The sequence below is a fragment of the Pyrus communis genome, chromosome 15 (genome assembly GCF_963583255.1).
Source record: "Pyrus communis chromosome 15, drPyrComm1.1, whole genome shotgun sequence".
Classification (NCBI taxonomy): Eukaryota; Viridiplantae; Streptophyta; class Magnoliopsida; order Rosales; family Rosaceae; genus Pyrus; species Pyrus communis.
The window spans coordinates 10,390,746-10,396,745 of record NC_084817.1 but is presented as its reverse complement, the minus strand read 5'-3'; the positions used below and the strand labels follow the sequence as shown (position 1 = coordinate 10,396,745).

Genomic DNA, 6,000 nt, shown 5'->3' with positions numbered 1-6,000 from the left:
CGATATAAAAAGGGTCTAGACACAATAGAATTGAGCCATCAAATCCAACGTATTCAAGGTTCTTTAGCCTTTTTTGTATTTTTTTTTTAATTCTCATTAAAAATTAATAAAACAAGAAAACTAAAAGAATCAAGGAACCGCACTTGATTATTCTAGATTCCAACAGAATAATGCTATAATCAAATTCAGTAGTTATTCAACTCTAGTTACGATCTTGATTTTCATGGTTGCAAAAGAAATATACCTTCTTCCTCTTGTTGGACGATTGAATCTATTTGCTTTCGTAACTTTTCATAGAATATTAATTGAAATATTACAGAAACGAGTTAGCATCAATGGCTGCTCAACAAATTAAATGGCCTCACATACACCAAACTTGACTGGAATATTCTTGCTATAAATATCTTAACAATTCAATCCAAAAGTTACTTCATATAAAGTAATGCTGCGTTTATAAGACTTTAAAAAAGAAAGTAGCATGAATAGAATGGATGAAACACTGCAATTGTTTGTAAATAATAAACCGTAAGTTCTTAAGCAGTTTCAACATAAAAACGCCTATATATATATGCTATTAGAGTCCAATGATCAGATAATGATTATTTTTATATTGGGCTTTCAATTTATTCCTAGGCATTATCATTCAGGAATTTCGGGAGCCACTTTGCCGACTCTTTGGGAATTCGAGTAAGGTTGTTGTTACGGTCCACGTAGTAAAGACCGAATTTTGGAACAAACCCTTGCCGAAACTCAAAATTATCGAGTAGGGACCAATGAAAGTATCCCTTCACATTCACACCATTCCTGCAAAAACATCAGTGACAAGTAAATAGATACTCTTTCCTCAAACTAGTAAACATGCACTCAACTCATGAAGTTGATCTAGATTAGTAATTTTTTGTCATGTAATAGATTACGTACTTCATTGCCATCTTGATCCGGTACAGATGCTGAAGAATATATTGGATTCTATGTGGATCCTTCAATGATTTATCAAGCTTGGCTTCGGTAATTCCATTCTCCGTAATATAAACTGTTGGGCTCTGGTAGTTTTGGTTCATGAACTCCAAAAGTTTCTGTAATCCTTGTGGATAAGAGTATATAAAGTCGATTCCTTGAGCCTGCAAGGGATGCAAATTTAGTTTTCCAGATATATTTGCTACAGTCCCGCAAAATAGTAAACTAGAGAAATATATTTTGACAGTCTCACTTTTCTTACTTTAGGGCCAATAAGGACTCGATCTTTATCTGCAACAATAAAAACATGGGCAACAATATCAGTACCACTTTCAACCTATCGATCATTTATACATGTACACACAAACACATGGACACACGCACAGAGACGCACAAAAGCACATACAGACCAGCCTTAGCAATAAGGTCATGTATAAGCTTACTTTCAGTCACAGCTCTAGCAAAAGTATCACTGCGGTAGGCGATTGGTGCACCAGGTTTTCTTGGTAGGTAGCGACCAAATCTTGAAGTATAGTAATTGACCCCAATGAAATCGAAGGATCCCTTCATAAGTTTTTTCTCTTCCACTGTGAAAGTCGGTATCCTTTGCTTGGCTAAGAGTCTCATAATTTTCGGATAGGCTCCGTATACTAACGGTTCCATATACCTGATAAGTAGGAGTACAAAATCATTTTATGGAAAATACATTTTGTTGATTTCAAAAGAAAACAATAGGCAAGAATCACTGTAGAAGCGGTACTTGTTCCAGCAATATATACTACTTCTTACTAACCACCCAATTTCAAAGTCCATTAGTCTCTTTGCCGCTGCCTTGTCTTCTATTGAATTAGAAAATGGCTCAACATACTGCCCGACCAGACTGATTCCGATTTGACCACCTTGATCTCCCTTCAAATAAGCAAAATAATAAATAAACATTAGTCAAGAGAAGAGTCTCATGGATTTGATGTTAATTCCAGAAGTTGACGGTAAATGAATCAGAGTGTGACTCACGAGAAACTTATCTCTGTAGAGGTTGACAACGGTAGCATGGGCAAGGAGAAGGTTATGGCTCACAGTGTATGGCTCAGTGCCGGAATTTCCGCCTGTACATGGAGGAGCATGTTCTTTCACAGGAACCGAGCACCTGGCTGGTGGACCAACTCCAAAGTCATAACCCAGCTTGGCCATAATCAGTGGCTCGTTGATTGTGATCCAATTTTTTACCCTATCACCGTACGTTTTAAAGCATAGCTCGCAGTAGTCCTTGAAATCAGCCCTGAAAATATGTGATATGGTAAACATGAGTGTCACAACTTTGAGAGATGAAAAGTATTTAGCATCAAAAGGTGCTTACACAAAAGTGCGGCTCAGGACTCCTCCTTACTTGTCCGTCAAGGCTTGTGGTGGGTCAAAGTGCAAGAGGGTCACAAAGGGTTGGATGCCTGTATTACAATATAGAATTGACTTAATCAAACGATCAACATATAGGAGAATGACAATTGCTAATGGCATGTGGTCAGTTATTGATCATTGCTTTGTTATAACTACAATTTACAGAGCGCTAGAAAACTTGATGAACATCTTTCATCATGTGTATATTCTCCACAAAGCATATATATTATATCAAATATTGTTTCTTCAAGCTTAGGCTTCCTAAAACTTATTGAAAACTGAAGGCATATCACTGGTAATTAACACAAACTATGAAGATATACTGTCACTGTTCTTTGTAAAATTAAGTGTCTTACCATTCTTCAGTAATTCATCGATCACGTTGTTGTAGTGATCAAGGCCCTCTTGATTTATTCCACCATTCAAGCTTCCGTCTACATGTCCAGAATTGCAAACAAAATGCATTAGAGCTCAAGTAGCACACATCAACATGTACATAGTCGTGTTTGCTATTAAAACTTAAAGCCATTATTTTCGTTAAAGTTCTTACTAGGAAGAATCCTGGTCCAGGCAGTAGAAAATCTGTTGGCATCGACTCCAAGGTTCTTCATAGCCACCACATCTTCCTACAGTTACAATTGCTGGTTGTAAGCTATATGCCAAATAGAGAAGAAAAAAACACTTTTAACTTTTCTTCGGAGCTAGTAGTGAATAGAACTTGATGATTAATATGTCTTCACTCACCTTGTATCGCCTATACGAATCGGTGGCAATAGACAGATTGGAATGGTCCTGAATCCTCTCTGAAATGAAGGAAAATCACAAAATAAATAGGTGGTAAACTATGACACATAGAAATAAGGGTATGTCAAAGAAACTAGAACAAACTAATAGTGAGTATATGTGACGAACCTGGAAACTTCTCGTTGTAGTTATCCCACACACTTGGTCCTTTACGTGCGACATCTGTTGCTCCTTCGTACTACACCCAACTCATCATGGAGTATACATATTATTACATTATCAAATTTTGCAAAGAGAAATTAAAATACATATACAAGGAAAAAGTGTGCAGCTAGTTAACTACAGTTTCACAAAAAAAAAACCTGCGGAGCATCAGTCGTGACTCCAAAAACAAAATCAGCTGGAAAGTCGGACCTGGTTACATCAACGGTGGATGATTCAGCTGAGAAAGAGGCAATGACACATAAAATTACTAAAGTGGTAAACACGTTTGTTCGGGATCCCATAGTTGATGGCTGTGGTTGAACGGAGGAAACTAAGCAACTAAAGGAACTGATATGCAGAAGAAATGAAGAGAATAAACAGAAAGAGATGAAGAATAATAGCTTCTGATTACTTGAGAAAGTCAGTGAATATTACAAGCTGTATATAGTTGAAAAACAAAGCTTTGGCTCTAGCAACCTAACCGACTACACAAGACAGTGTGCATGTGATTTGTTTTAGGTTTTAACTTTTGGATTTGCTTTTTAACCCACAATATTGCTGCAATTAAGTTATGATTTAATGGAGTTCCCAGAATTGTAGCCCTAGCTACTTCATTGAGGCCAAGGGAATTTTACACCAATGGTTTGACAAGGACCAGCTCTCCCAGTAATTACAAAACGCCAAGAACAACTGCATAAAAGTCAACAAAGATAATTAAAGAGGGCGGTTCGGTTGTAGTTAATTACTCTAAGCACTAGGAATTGCCAATCGTGGTGCGCTCGCATCCACCGCTCTTCCATCGTCTGGTGTTTTCTTTCATTCCCGCTATTTTATTTTGTTGTTCAATATTACATCAAGACATCGTAATTCAAATATCCAATCTACCACCGGTTATTTTATTTTCTTGTCCAATACACACCGCATATATTTTAATTATACATAAGCATTAGATTTATGATGTGAATCTACATATACTGTATATCTTATCTTATTTTGTTGTTCAATATATATATATATATATATATATATATATGTTAACTATATGAGCATTAGAGCTATGATGAGAATCTGCATATAACCTGATTCACATCAAATTCATCTCGGAGCAAGTATTGATGCTGATAAAGTATTGCCATCTAGAAATAGGGTATTGTTCGTGACCAGGCATTTAATTCATCTGGAAGTAGGTTTTGTAAATCTTCTCTTAAAACATGAATCGAGCCACTGTAAGCTGGTCCTTCAATAAGCAAGTACACAATATCTCTTGTATTTTGGGTTTAAATTACTGCGCATCCGGTTCAAACCTTTTCTCGTTCTCTTGAAATAATTTAGAGTAATAATGGATTAATAGAAGGTACCCTAAACGTTTTGAAACGCAAGATAGGCTTACAAATAAAACACAAGATATATTCTTACAGTGTAAATACTTAAGTTTACATAGAATCACCCATATAAATTATAATAGACAATACATTTTTATATAATTTTTAGTATCATTCTTTCGTTATTTGTTTTCAAGTTTCTTTAAGCAATTTATTTTTACTTGACAAAATCAGTAAATATTACAAGCTATATATAGTTGAGTAACAAAGCTTAAGCTCTAGCAACCTACGGAAGACAATGTGCATGTGATTTGTTTTAGGTTTTAACCAATGGATTTGTTTTTTAACCCAAAATATTGCTGCAAGTAAGATTATGATTTAATGGAGTTCCCAGAATTGTAGCCCTAGCTACTTCATTTAGGTTAAGGTAATTTTACACCAATGGTTTGACAAGGACCAGCTATCCCAGATAATTACAAAACGCCAAGAACAAGTGCATAAATTCAACAAAGATAATTGATCCGAGCATGGTTCAGTTGTAGTTTATTACCCTAAACACTACGAATTGCCAATCATGGTGCTTTCGCATCCATTGCTCTTCCATCGTCTGGTGTTCTCTTTCTTTCCCGGTGTTTTATTTTGTTGTTCAATTTTACACTGCCAAGACATCGTATCTCAAAAATCCAATCTACCACTCTTCCTTTTATTTTGTTGTTCAATATACACCGTATATTTGTACTCTTGGATGAGCATTAGACTTATGAGCATTAGAGCGTATATCAAACCTGCATCCCGTCTATGGTATTCAGATCAAATCTAAACTTGCATAACTCATTAAGCTTTGTGAAACCTTTTGAAAAACCATACAACCCTTAAGACGTGATACTCGTCCTAAGTGAACTTGCACATATTAACCACAAGAAGCCTTCATCAATTTCAGGACCGACCTCTGACCAAAATTGCATCAAATTACTTTTCTTGCTAAGGCAATTAGATAGTATAAACCGGTGATTAATAATTCAAAGTCTGCATGCATAATATCATAAACAAATTGAAAAGAAATTACACATTCTTACTAAGGCTCGTGGCCTCACCCTAGCAAACGAAACTAGTTATGAACAATTATAAAACAATTATAAAACACCTTCAAAATAAACTTCAATCCAAAAGCTCTCTAAAGTAGTGCATCCTAAATTTTATGCGTTCTCTCCTCCTCTCTCTCCTCTTTTCAACCCTAATGGCTAAAAAACCTTATTTATACCACTAGAAAATAAAATCCTACCTAAAAAAGGTCTTAGAATAATACTAGGAAACCAAATAAATTAAGAAACATAATCCTAAATTGACTAGTAAAATTCGCCCAAACTCTACACAACCT

The 6,000-nt window shown here is 35.6% G+C and overlaps 1 pseudogene; it reads right to left on the bottom strand.

Moving 5' to 3' along the window:
• Positions 1 to 629: 629 nt before the first annotated feature.
• On the bottom strand, positions 630 to 3,602 carry LOC137716869 (beta-glucosidase 12-like; annotated as a pseudogene).
• Between the last annotated feature and the right edge of the window lie 2,398 nt (positions 3,603 to 6,000).